This window comes from Ochotona curzoniae, unplaced genomic scaffold (assembly GCF_017591425.1).
Source record: "Ochotona curzoniae isolate NIBS_2020 unplaced genomic scaffold, NIBS_Ocur_1.0 scaffold_4701, whole genome shotgun sequence".
In the NCBI taxonomy this organism is placed as follows: Eukaryota; Metazoa; Chordata; class Mammalia; order Lagomorpha; family Ochotonidae; genus Ochotona; species Ochotona curzoniae.
In genome coordinates this window covers 76,100,123-76,114,183 of record NW_024467122.1, presented here as the reverse complement: position 1 = coordinate 76,114,183, position 14,061 = coordinate 76,100,123, and the positions used below count along the sequence as shown (strand labels likewise).

At 44.6% G+C, this 14,061-nt stretch overlaps 1 protein-coding gene across 2 annotated transcripts in view; it reads right to left on the bottom strand.

The window, feature by feature from the left end:
* Positions 1 to 14,061, bottom strand: part of ZFAND6 (zinc finger AN1-type containing 6) — a 66,735-nt gene that overhangs the window by 39,177 nt on the left and 13,497 nt on the right. The gene's annotated exons all lie outside the window — the stretch shown is intronic.

The following is a 14,061-nucleotide window of genomic DNA, read 5'->3' as shown; positions in this document are numbered from 1 at the left end:
CAAGCATTCATGAAGCACACACTGACAGCCACGGGGGCTCGGGGAGTGAGCATCCCACACTCGGACAGCCATGGGGGCTTGTGTCGATGCTAACCGAGACCCTAAACATTGGAGTTGGTACTTTTAGCTGACAGACAGCATTGACCCCACCATCTAATGACAAGCCAGGTCTCTCTCCAGTTCTGAAGCCACAGTGAAGTACAGTGGGAAAGCTGTGGCAGCTGGGGAAAAGAGGAGACAGCATAACAGATTCCTGGATTCTCACTTCCTGCCCCAATTATTCCCGTACAAGAATGCAGTCACCATGATGCTTCCCACTAACAGGAGAGGCCAAACAAGTCCTCCTTATCAAAACTTTTCACAGCAGTCAGAAGTGACAAGCTTTCCCTGTTTCTTTCTTCTTCTTTCCATAAAACAAGTAGCAGAAGCAACACATACACATGCCTTCACAGAATGAAGTTACAAGGCATACATGCTTGCATCATTACAGGATGTGCACCTGCTACAGAGAATAAGAATTTCTATGGCTAACTTGGTTTCTTTTCCTTCACTCTGTACTTTAAACCTACCATGCAAAGGGGCTCCACTGAAAAGATGGAAGGCCTATTCAGATTCATACTCTGATTATGCAAATGTTAATTATGAAATAATTAGATCTCTGAAGATTATGATCTTTCAAAAATGTTCAGCTGTCACTAACACCTTACAGAAACCCTGGGGTACAATTATATGGCTACTTGTTGTCCCTGTACTTTGAACACTGCTCAACATCTTTTCATTTCTGTCATACTGTGTCAGTAGACAGGACTAAAAATGACGGGCAAACATATAACAAAACATCTAATCTGCAGAAGAGCATGGTTCTATCTATTCCTATCAATCAGCACACACTTTAAGAGTCATTTAACACGCAGGGGTTCTCGTTAGTGTGAAATGTGTCCTTCCTCACATATATTTTTAAATTTGATTTTAAGATGTGTCATGAACTCAAATGACTACAACCAGCCAGCCAGGATACATTTTCGCTCCCTGCCAGCAGACACTGTAATTCCACCACACTCTCACCAGGAGAGTTCAATCACCAAAACTATAAAACAGTTTGCACCACAAACTGTCCCCTGCAAAGATCTGTTTCTTGGAAATACGGTTTCTGCAACCTTAGGGAGCAAAAGTTTAAATTCAAGAATGTTGCCAGCTGTTCTATCACTGATGATAATGAAACTAAGTATAAAAAACTGAGACCCTTCTCACTAAAGACAAAAACAAATCCAGGACGCTGATAACAAATTACAAATCCTGAGGGGTATTTTTTTCTCTGAACTACTTCACTCTTGCTTTTCACAGGAAGAAAGCATTATAGAAAGATTAACTAGGTTATCTAAGCGGAACTCTTTGTGCCCATTTTATCTGAGTGGAACTCTGTGTGAGGACAGCAAACAGACAAGGTTTGATTATTCTGAGAAAACTTTCAAAACCATGGGAAGCACACAATAGAACTTAGAGAGGTTCAATCAGGGCAAACCAGCCACCCAGCGCTCACACCAAAAGACTCTGGTGCCATCTTCCATTCACACCTTCCCTATGTCACCTGCTTCGTGCTCCTCCTCCTCCCCGCCACCCCCCCGCCCCCCCGGCTCTGCCCTCTTCTCTGCTAGAGAAGCACCTGACAGTGCTAAACTATGTGGTTCTCACTACAAGGACCATACAATACTACTGAGATCTTTCTTTGCCAATCCCTCCTACTCACCAAATGAAGTTCCACCTATCAAAACCTAGGATGTTGGGGGAGGGGGGGGAAATCCCAGCCTACACAAAAAATGCACCACATAATTCAAAATTCAAAATAAAAATATTAAAAACCTTAGGACGGCCATGTCCCAGCAAGACCACACAGGATTTGGAGGGGAAACACACAGCTTTGGTGAATACTTCAAAAATATTCCCAAAGTTTCCAAAGCCATTATAAGCTAAGAACCAATTACCAAAAAGATGCACGGCATATCAAAATCCCATCATCACTTGCACAATAGTTTGGGTTTCAAAGTTCTGGCAGCCCTAGGCAAGCGTCTCCCAAATACCACTCTAGCTGAGCCCTCTCTGCGGGATTCCATTTTTACTAACTTTCAGCTGGCAATGCACATAGATGTCACTCTGGCTGCCAGTAAAAAACCCTGCAAAGAGTGTGGGGCAAGACAGATGAAGAACAGCTAGCAAAAAGTCAGAGAAGCAGGGACAGGACAGACCTGCAAGCTGCACTGTGCCCCCAATTCTTCACAAGATGCTTCGAGGCAGGAAGGACATGGAGAAGAGGAAAATGAAGCTTCGGGGATCTGCTCTGGCCAAGCAGGTATAGGCAGCTGCCACCAGGCCCCTTTCTGTTGCCCTCATAAAATACCCAGGGCTGAGTGCTTCATACAGAGAAAATGTGACCGAGCTCATCATTTTGCAGACTGTCCCAGGTTTGGTGTCTGGGGGTGGGAGAGGGGCTCATGTTGGGTGGCCGAGGACACCAGACTTGCTCTTTTCCAACAACTCACTCCTCAGGCCAGCACACATTCCTTCCCCCAGAAGCACCTTGGTAACCTGTTTACCTTGTAGCCAAGGTCCCAGTAACCTCAGCCTCGTCATACTGAGCTCCAAACCTGCAGTACCTTCAACACTATCCACACATTCCCAGCGGGCACACAAGCAGCTCAACACAGAGTTTATCTCTGAGCACCAACGCATGAGAAAGCCTCAAGCAGAAGTGTGATGCAGTGTGACAGATGAGCTGTGGTTGCAGTTCAACTCACTAGCCACTTCTCAAGCACTGAACCAGGTGCCGGACACTGTGGATACAACCCAAAGAAATGCACAATTGGGCCAAGTTCTTGCTTTATCACTTGATGGAAGATGTTCCTGAGCTGCCTGACTTGGTAAGAAGAGATGCCTACTGTTTTCAGAAAAGGGACGTGGCAGCAGGTCATAGAACACAACTACAAACAAGGAGAAGTGGTGGAACAAGCAGACGTGCTTTACTCTACCTGATGGAGGACGCTGCTGGATTTATATTTTGAATGAGAATAAGAACATAATATAACGGTTCCACACAGTGTATCCACAGAACCACAACAGGCTGATACTCCTAGGGTCTTACTGAAGAGGCAGGCCTGGTTCCAGACTGGAAAAAGAATACAGGCAGAACACGGTTCAAGTACCCAGGCAGGAGGCCAGGCCTACTCCACTTGCATGGGCAAATGGGTCATCAGCCCACGGTAAAAGATCAGAGGACATGGACTACATCTTCACGCAATGAGATATATATTTCAAGAGGATACACACAAATATATCCTGAAAGAATCTCAGTTTCAGCACTAAAGGTAACTGTGTTCAATTATTATAGTCTGGAATGATTTATGAAGAACAAAAGGAGTTGTTAATTCTGATGATTTCTCTCAAGAAATCGTGGAAAGATATTAGGCAGAGATATTTAAAAAGGGGGGGGGGGGATGAAGCAGGGTATTTGAAGAAAATACAGATGGCTTGCTGTGACTGAAGCACAAGGTACCAGTAAGGAGGCAGTGACACACACAAAGAGACCTGCATAAGCAGGGAAGGCAGGCAATCGGCAGACAGCACTGCCAACAAGCTAGCCACGGGCCACTCACGGCCACCAAGGCACCTCAAGCACAGACACTCCAAACACAAGGAGCTGAACCTGTCATTTCACTTCAAGTTGAAGCCACTGGCTTCCATATCAGAGAGCAGAGAAACTTCCTCACCAGGAAGACTCTATCTTATGCAAAAGGAAGGGGAGGGGGACCTACCCTGTGGCTCAACAGCTTAATCGTCCACCTTCAACAGCCGGCATCCCATATGAGCACTGGGTCATATTCCAGTGGCTCCACCTCCCATCCAGCTCCCTACTTGTGGCCTGGGAAAGCAGTTGAGGATGGCCCAAGTGGAACAAGCAAAAGTCCCGGAACAAGTTCCTGGCTTTTGGCTTTGAACTGTTTAGCTCCAGCCACTTGGGACCACTTGGGGAATGAACCAGCAGATGAAAGATCTTTCTTTCGTTCCTTCTCTTTGAAAATCTACCTTTTCAATGAAAATAGATAAATATAAAACAAAAAGAGGGAGGGAGAGAGAGAGAGAGAGAGAGAGAGAGAGAGAAAGAAGGGGAAATGAAGAAATAATTTTCTAAGTTAAGAAAGAGAATGGGCAGGAAATTGAGAAAATGCACTTGATAATCTCAATGATAACCAGGAATAAGAAGAGGCAAGAGTAAGGACAAAACCTTCAGAATGAAAAGGCTGTTTTATTGCCACACCAAAATGGGAGTCCTTACCATGAAGGGCCAAGTTCAAGCTTAAGTTGTTAAATTATAATGGGGTAAAGTTTAAAAACAACACCACAAAAAAAAGCTATAAAAGGATGCTGCAAGACAACTGACAATCCTAATTTGGAAGATTAAATAACACTATTACATAAATGTCCAATTTTCTGCTTTTGGTAGCAATTTTATCATGTAACAAACATATCCATGTTCTAAGGACATAGATAAAAGGGTGACTCTTGAGGCCGCGCTCCAGTGGGTGAGAAGAGTTGGAGTTACTCCGAGGAATAGAGCACAAGGAGAGTGGACAGGGCTGAATGGACAGCTGGGGCCAGGAGTTCACCACGCGACAGAGCTGCTTGTGTTATTCAGGCAAGTTCACATACAAGTTTGAAACTGCATCATAAAAAATAAAAATCATGTACAAGTTTGAAACTGCATCATAAAAAGTCACAGGCAAATTTTCAATGGGATCAAAGTATAGATTGGTATGAGTTCTTCCTGGTAGCGTTTAGCAGGCTGATTTTATGTATCTTACAGACCTTAGATACATAATTGTAGATGGTGGATTGATCTAAAAATAAGAACTAAGCATAGAAGAAAGAAAAAAGTTCATGGAAAATGCATTTATTAGAAACCTAGGCATAGATTTCAAAATCTTGCACAAAAAAACCCTCATCTTTTAATTTTCCATAAATATTTTTAATAGTGTCCTCATATACAACACATTATTATTCAGTCTTAAAGAAATGAAATTCGAATACGCAACACAACATGAATCTTGAAAACATGAAAACAAGGCAAATATTCTCTGATTTCACTCATACGAAGCAGTTAAACTCAGATGGAAAACAGGAATGGCAGTTCCCAAGGAGCAGAGAAAACATTGGGGAGATGCTGTCCTAAAGGTCCCAGAGTTTCAGGTAGGAACAATTTCCAAAGTTCTTTATGGGGCAGGCCCTGTGGCACAGCAAACTCACCCACCACCTAGCAGGCATACACGCACATCCTGTAACAGACTGCAGCATCTAGTCCTGGCCACTCTGCTTCTGATCCAGGTTCCTGCTGATGGCACTGGGAGGCAGAAGGGCAGATGACGGCCCAAGTACTTAGGTTCCTGTCAACGGCACAGCAGACCCAGAGGTAGTTTCCAGCTCCAGGCTTTGTCCTGGCCAGCCCTGACTGACCTACACACTTAGGATGGAACATGTTCTGTGCCACTTTGCCTTTTAAATAAAATCTTTAAAAAAAGAAAGAGGGCCCAGCGCTGTGGCCTAGCAGCTAAAGTCCTCGTCTTGAATGTGCCCGGGATCCCATATGGGCACCAGTTCTAATCCCGGCAGCTCCACTTCCCATCCAGCTCCCTGCTTGTAGCCTGGGAAAGCAGTCGAGGATGGCCCAAAGCTTTGGGACCCTGCACCCCATGTGGGAGACCCGGAAGAAGTTCCTGGCTCCTGCCAGCATCGGCATAGCATCGGCTGTTGCACTCACTTGGGGAGTGAATCATCAGATGGAAGATCTTCCTCTCTCTCTCCTCCTCCTTCTGTATATCTGACTTTCCAATAAATAAATAAATCTTTAAAAATAAATAAATAAAAATTTAAAAAAATAAAAATTCTGCAGATGGACAGCAGTACAGTTGAACATACTTATTGCCACTCAAACTATCTATTTTAAAATGTCTTAGATGTTAAATTTTATCTTTTCTATAGTTTATCACCATGAAAAAGATGGATGAGCTAGTGGCGCTGCAATACCACAAAAAACACTGTGAAAATCACTTTAGCTGGAGCTGGATTGAGTTCTGGGCCTGGCAGGGAAGCAACTGTGCACATGTGCACAATAATTTAAAAAAAAAAAAAACACATACACTTTTTGTTCAAATTTCCACTTCTATGAATTTATCCTTAAGGACACACAATTATAATAGCACTACGTCTAACAGAAAAAAAAAATGGCCCCAAAGTACAAAAAAACAAGGAACTTCTTAAACCCCCTGTGTACTTCAACAAGCAACAAAACACTATATAGCTCTTCACAATGATGTTACCACTTATTAGGTTTGCCTGAGCATCCTTGGTACAGGACTATTGCCTTTAATGTTTTTTCTTTTTTAAAGATTTATTTATTTTTATTACAAAGATATACAGAGAGAAGGAGAAACAGAGAAGAAGATCTTCCGTCCGATGATTTACTCCCCAAGTGACTACAACGGCCAGTGCTGTGCTGATCTGGAGCCAGCAGCCAGGAGCCAGGAACCTCCTCCAGGTCTCCCACATGGGTGCAGGGTCCCAAGGCTTTGGGCCGTCCTTGATTGCTTTCCCAGGCCACAAGCAGGGAGCTGGATGGGAAGTGGAGCTGCCAGGATTAGAACTGGAGCCTATACGGGATCCTGGCGTGTTCAAGGCAAGGACTTTAGCTGCTAGGCCACAGCGCTGGGCCCTCCTTTAATGTTATATTTGCAATTGCCACAGGACCTCATTTGAGCCAATAAAGAATAACCACATGCAAAGATTTCACAAGATGTCATAAAGTTGAGCCAAACACAAACATACCTGGATGGGGGTGGGGGGAGCATAGAGCAGAAAGTGGCAGAAGCAGCAAGAGAGCGATCTCCCATGCCCTGGTTCACGCCCCAAATGCTTGTAGTGGTTGGCACATCCATGAACCCAGAATTCAGTCCAGGTCTTCCACCTGGGTAGCAGGAACCCAATGAACTGAACCATCCCATGCTGCCTCCCTGGGTGCATACCAGAGATAAGTTAGAGCCAGGACTGGGGCCAGGACTGCAAATCAGGTGGCCTGACTGCCAGCTGCCCCTGGGCAATATGTGATGGCAGCAGGGAGGGGATGAAGTAATGGCATGGCAGGTAGAGTTGCCACCTGAGCTCACATCCCAGTTGCTCCTCTTCAGATCCAGCCCCTTGCTGATAGAGGGCCAAATGCTTAGACCTTCACCACCCACATGGAAGACCTTCATGTTCCTGGCTTCAGCCTGGCCCAGCCCTGGCTGTTGCAGTCATCTGGAAAGCGAATAAGGAGATGGAAGCTCACTTTTTTCTTTGTAACTCTTTCATATAAATAATTTTTAAAAAATTTCTTAAGTAGATGTTGTGATCGCTCACCTGAAAACTTGAAAAAAATCTGTAGGCATGTGAGGCATGTGCATAGCAAAATGGCAAGAAAAATCTATACAAACATTTAATATATTATTTCTGTGAAGCTAAAGGCGAGCATTGTTTTACTTATTTTCTAAACCTTCAATAATAAACATGTACTTTAACTTAGGGGGAAAAATCAGAAAAAACCAATTTCAAGACAAAACTGGTAAACAATGCTAGGGTCCAAGCCTTGACCTCAGCAGTGGGCTGATGGGAGGCCTGTGCAGACAAAGGCCACAGCACTTTAAAAGACTAATTTATTTTGAGGCTTAAATGCATTCATGAAATTTCAATAAATATCAATCAGGTACTTTCTATGTGTCAGCCACATGTGTCCAGGAGCTACAGACAGACATAACCATAGCCAACCCAAACTGTGGCACCCAGATGGCTGGGACAGAAAGAACTTAATATTCTCCTGGAACACGACGTGATGGCGCAGAGGAGACAGAGAGAAAGGGCAGGAGAGGCTGCCTGGATGGAAGGATCACAGACTTTGCACCAAGAAGAGTAACAGTGTAAAAACACACACGTCACGCCCGCTGAGCTCTGGGTGTGGAATACGCAGCAGTCAGCAGCCGCCAGGGTGTGCTGTCCTCTAGAAAGCAACCTTTTGGTTAGGGCAGCAGCAGGAATAGTCCGTGACAGGTGGCTTACTCTCTCCAGAAAGAAACTCCAGAGCAAAGGAGGAGGAAGAGCAGTAAGCCGTACTCAGTCTGGAATCACAAGGACACAGGAAGAATTAAGGGACCTCAAATCTCTTAACTCCAGGGCAGGCGAGGTGTTGCTCTGAGACAGGATGAGGCACAGGGACGTGGGCTCGGCCCCCAGGAGTGGCCAACTGCAGGTCCTACTTATCTGTGTGTCTAATCCAGAGCCAGATCTGTGAACTAATAATAAATGCAAAAACTTTCACTGATTTTAAGACAAAATCCTCAATGTCAAAAATCAACATAGCTTGCTAAAACAAAAAAATACAGCTCTTTTTCTTTTCAGAGCATGTCACTGTCTCTGCTGCCTTATCTTAATATCTTAGTCATTCTGACCCAGAGCCCTCTCCACATAATGTAAATTAGTGGTAATATTCTCATGTAGCCCTTTTATATCATCATATCGGGTTTAGGCACTCTTCTCTCCCATTTCCTGGCCAGTAATGTCTCAGTTACTAGCTATGAAATGGGAAATCTAATGTAATCTCAAATTTCTCAGCTGACTTCTTAACTGTGCCAAACACCCTCCCCTGGCCTGCGTTTTTGACCAAAGGGCCTAAACATTCCAAGTTTCTTAACAGATGTAAAGACAAGTAGAATGCTGAAATACTCTTAAGGCCTAGGTTTAAATTCGAGCCGTTTTCTCTTAATTTGTAATTTTAATTTTTTATAATGTTTACATTATTCATCAGGGTGTGAAGGATAGAGGGTTAAGGAAAAGTGGGTGTGATCATTGTTTCCCAATTTTTTTTTTTAAGATTTATTTTTATTATTTTTTTTTCATTGGAAAGGCGGATATACAGAGAGGAGAGACAGAGAGGAAGATCTTCCATCCGATGATTCACTCCCCAAGTGAGCGCAACGGGCCGATACTATGCCGATCCGAAGCCAGGAGCCTCTTCCGGGTCTCCCATGCGGGTGCAGGGTCCCAAAGCTTTGGGCCGTCCTCGACTGCTTTCCCAGGCCACAGGCAGGGAGCTGGAAGGGAAGCGGGGCTGCCAGGATTAGAACCGGCGCCCATATGGGATCCCGGGCGTGCAAGGCGAGGACCTTTAACCACTTGCGCCACCGTGCCGAGCCCATTGTTTCCCAATTTTTACTTCTTCCTGTATCTGGGGGAAGGGTGGAGACAAGGGGAGATGCCACATCCAGGATCCCAAATGCCCCAGTACCGGGAGAGGGGGTATAGCCACCCATATTGACCCAGGGTCCCAATGTGGTTCTGCCCAAGTGGTTTTGATAGTTCTGAAATGCTGTTGATCTCTTGAGCTCTGTCTCCCAGGGGCTATGGAAGTTCAATCCCCAATGTCTTGCATCCTTTATTACCAAAGCAAACAGGCTCTGACCATCTTTTAGCTCCACAAACCACAGGGTGTCCAGCGCTAACAGGCTTGCTCTGCCCCTCTCTCCAGCCTCATTCTTCTGCCCTTCTTCTTCATGGCCCTATTTAAACTCTAGGTTTTGTGCCCTTTCATGCACAAGCACCAGTCTCTCAGGCTGCAGACCTGCCTACCACATATTTTTCATTCACTCTGGACGACCTTTACCTCTAAGTCTTAGCACAACCACTGTATCTTCTATAAAGTCTTCCATCTCCAGTACTATTAGGAACTGGTTTCGGGCCCGGCACAATGGCATAGTGGTTAAGGTCCTCCCCTTGCACATGCCAGGATCCCATATGGTGGCCGGTTCTAATCCCGGCGGCCCTGTTTCCCATCCAGCTTCCTGCTTGTGGCCTGGGAAAGCAGCTGAGGACGGCTCAAAGCCTCAGGACCCTGCACCCGTGTGGAAGGCCTAGAGGAGGCTCCTGGCTTTGGATCGGCACAGCACTGGCCGTTGCGGCCACTTGGGGAGTGAATTATCGGACGGAGGATCTTCCCCTCTGTCTCTCCTCCTCTCTGTATATATCCGACTTGGTAGAACTGGTTTCTTTTTATCTTTTTTCACACTTAACATTTCAATTCTCTGCAATGCTTCCCAAACATACGCATTAGGCAAAGCACCACATTAAGTGCTTAAGAAGCCAACTTACAGGCCTGCTTAAGTTTCCAATAACATGTGCGCAGCAGGATACACGCTGCTGGGTGCTCAGTCCACCATACCACATCAATTTCAGAAGCATTCTCATCAAAATGAGGGAAATAAAGATAGATCAGTTGATTAATACATTTCTTCAAAGAAATTCTTATTTTAAGCTCTTAAGGAAACCAAAGAACCAAAAAATGGAAATTCAGCTGAATGGGGACGTTGGGGGGGACAGGAAAGGCTGGGAAGGCACAAGTTATCAAATCCTCACAAAATTCTTTGTGATCCAGGACTAGATCAAATCTGCCATTTGATGTTTACTGAAATGACTAATGCTTGCTACTCCTGATCCATCTTCCCTATTGACCTTGGGATCACAAACCCCAGGCGTGGAATATTAACAGAACTACTCAGATTACTGTGGAGCTCCACAAACAACTGGCAGCCCCCCTGCTTTGAACTGCTCTCCCTCTCTCAACAAGCCTGAGGGCCACAACCGGGCCTGGTGCCAGACTTCCCACTGTGACTTCAGCTCTGACCATCAGCAATCTGCCATTTGCCTAGTTCTTCGCTGTCTCCATGGCCTTAGCAGGATCATCTGTGAAGGAAGGACAACACCCATCCTGTGAGCCTGTTGTCCAATGCAGCATTCAAACACTGCACTGATCCTTTTCAATGCGACTGACAGTCATGCCACTCCCACTCCTCCATGCCTTCCCACTCTTCCCCGCCTGGGAAATTCCGTCAAATGAAGACTTGCTGGATAAGTGGGAAATCAGATGGCACATGCTAAACCAGCCAGACTTTGGGGATCTACCATTCTCTGCATTTTACCCTTTCCAGGTGAGTAGGATAAAATGCCAATCTCCATTCAAAATAAACAAACAAATGCTGTCACCGCGGTGGTCACAAACCTAGGGGACACACATTCCAGGCCCTGGCTCCTGTCTCTCTCTAGTTCCCTGAGCTCACAGTGCTCTTTCTCCCCACTGAGCACCTACAGCAGTCACATGTAACTCCAGTATGGGCAATAGTAACACACAGCGCTGACACCGCAGGTAGCAAACACACAAATGCCTCAGCCAGCTTCCCTAACAGCAGGTGACCGTCTTCCAGAAAAGCACTACCTTACTGTACTCTGTAAACCCAGCCCAGTGACTACCTAACCAGGCTCTTTCAGCCCAGCAGGAATTTGCCACTGAAACAATTATTTCAGGCTGTTAATGGGACCCTTTCAGTACAGATATTCATTTAAAATAATCTTCCAAGAACTAATTTTCCTATTAAAAGCAAATATAGTTTTATAAAGTTCCCTAGAACTAAAATTTAGTATTCATTGAGAAAGAATTATTTCTCTTACACAACATTATATATTTTGAGCAATTATCTAAACAATTTAAGGAAAATGGTTGCATATGATGCTTAACAAATCTAAGAAAAATCCTTTCCAAATTATGCACTGTATTGCACAAATATTCACAATGTTCAAAACAAACTATTTTGCATTGCTTTAATTTAAAAACAGCAATATCATACTTTGGATAATGAAAATATCCCAACCAAAACCTTTTGAGTAGTACCGTTCTTCCTTTTTTAAACAAAGCTTCAAATCAGAAAAACCAAAAAGCACACCTACTTTCATAACTTGGAACACAATTTATTACAAGCTTATAACCACCTTTACCTCCAACTATAATTAACAAGTCAACTCATCCAAAGAAATACTGGTAACATTTACCCATGTTACTAAAGTTCCATCCATCTGACCTCTTCCCTTGATCACCAACATGCTTCCCGAGCTACACGTGAAAACGCTGTCCTGGAAGAGTGGTTTTTCTTGAAAACACGCTTGGGTGGGGCCAGCATGGTGGCTCAATTGACTAGTCCTCCGCCTGTAGGCACTAGCACCCCATACATAGATGTGTTGGTGTCCTGGCAGCTCCACTTCCGATCCAGCTCCCTAATGTCTGGGAAAGCAGTGGAGGATGGCCCAGAGGCTTGGGACCCTGCACCCAGGTGGGAGACCCGGAAGCTCCTAGCTTCAGATTGGTTCAACTCTAGCAACGTGGCCATTTGGGGAGTCAATCCGCAGATGGAAGATCTTTCTCTGTCACCTTTTCTGTTTTTAAATCTGTCTTTTCAACAAAAATAAATCATATATATATACATACATATATATATTTATTGGGGTGATGGAAGTGGGAGACACAGCGAAAAACTGAAATATTTAAATAAAAATTATTCCCAATCAACTGTTCCTGTTTATTTCAATTTTCATGGGGTTGGTGCAGGCTACGATATTTAACTTTGAGACAGTATCTCCACCTCTGTAAGCTCCTCAGTGGGTTAGTGACCTGTGCTCACAGGCCCACGTTTCTGCATACCTGGACGCACAAGGACGCACAAGGAGCACGGGCCCACGCTGACAGCTCAGATCAAGTGCTTTCACTCTTCACATCTCCCTCTTACACGACGTTGCCATAATTTCTTATTAAATATAAGGCATTTAACAGCTTTGAAATCAAAAAATAAATAAGCCATCTGGAAAACTACATTTACCTTTTGTATATCTCACTCTTTCATCTTACATTCTGGGGATGCTAAGGTCATCTGGGGATGACCTTTTTTCCTTCAAAGTTTTACAAAGAGAAACTGTTTGAAACCTGCTTTGAAAATGTTTTTCTGGAAGTGCTTTTAGACTTGCCCATTAAGTTTTGAGTATGCCATTGAAGGAGGAACCACAGTTAGTTAAAGGGTTAGGAGGAGCAGCATGAGGAAGAGCCAGCCTCGCAAGGTCCAGGCTCCGTGCTGAAAGCAGGGGACTTTGGCCAGCAAAGCTCAGTTCAAAGTGTGCTGGTCACTGACAGGGCTCCGCAACCTGGGAAAACGTAGTCTTTCTTGACAGTCTGGCAGCTGAGTGAAGGATCAGGGCCTTGGCTCTGAAGGGCCACCAGGAATTAGTAGCACATTTTAAACAGAGAAAAACAGATGAGTACAGTAAATAATGTAATGCACAGGGCCCAAAGTGGAAGTAAACATTAGCCAGCGGTTATTCTAACAATCTCACAGCGTGGCTCTGTGGCTGACGGAGTCAGAGGAGACCAGAACGACACTCAGGTACTGCTCATTCTGGTGACCCAGAGAATATGGTCTCCAGTGCAAGAAAGAAAATGGCACGTCTGGATTTCAGCTACAGTGATCCATAGGACGTCACGACATACATAAAGACAAGGGGCTAGAGACTCGCCCAGAGAAACGCCGAAGCCCGAGGCCCTCCTCCAGGATGGAGTGGCTGGAGGACAAAACTCCAAGGGACATGGAGTTCATAACCGGTAGGAAGCACACGCATGGCTGTCAAGTTCATGGGCAGAGATTCTGGCAGGACAAGCAGTAATGAGTACTGTCACAGAGAAATGTTAACACAGCACTCACAGAAACCCACTGCAGGTAATTTTACAAGACTTGAGGCGCTCAGGCCAGTGAAGAAAAACATGTATAAAGATAATAGATGGATGTGCTTTCTTTTACCAAAAACACTGCTAAGTAACCAGAAAATTTCCTAGTTCACTTCTTCTAATGACACCCAAACAAAAAGCCAAATTCAAATAGGTCCACCGACACCAGTTTCTGAGTAGGCACTTTCCTAAGCTGTTAACATTCACCTCTTTAAAGACAAAGTCGTTCTGTCCCCTATCAGATAGGCAGCTTGGGGAGTCCTTACATATACCACACTCCTGTTCTAGGTCCTAGCATGTTTTATCAATCTACTAAGCATTAAACCACTACTCTATATTATGAACGGGAAAAAAAATCATACCTTCTCCTTCGATAAGTCAACAATGCAGACTGT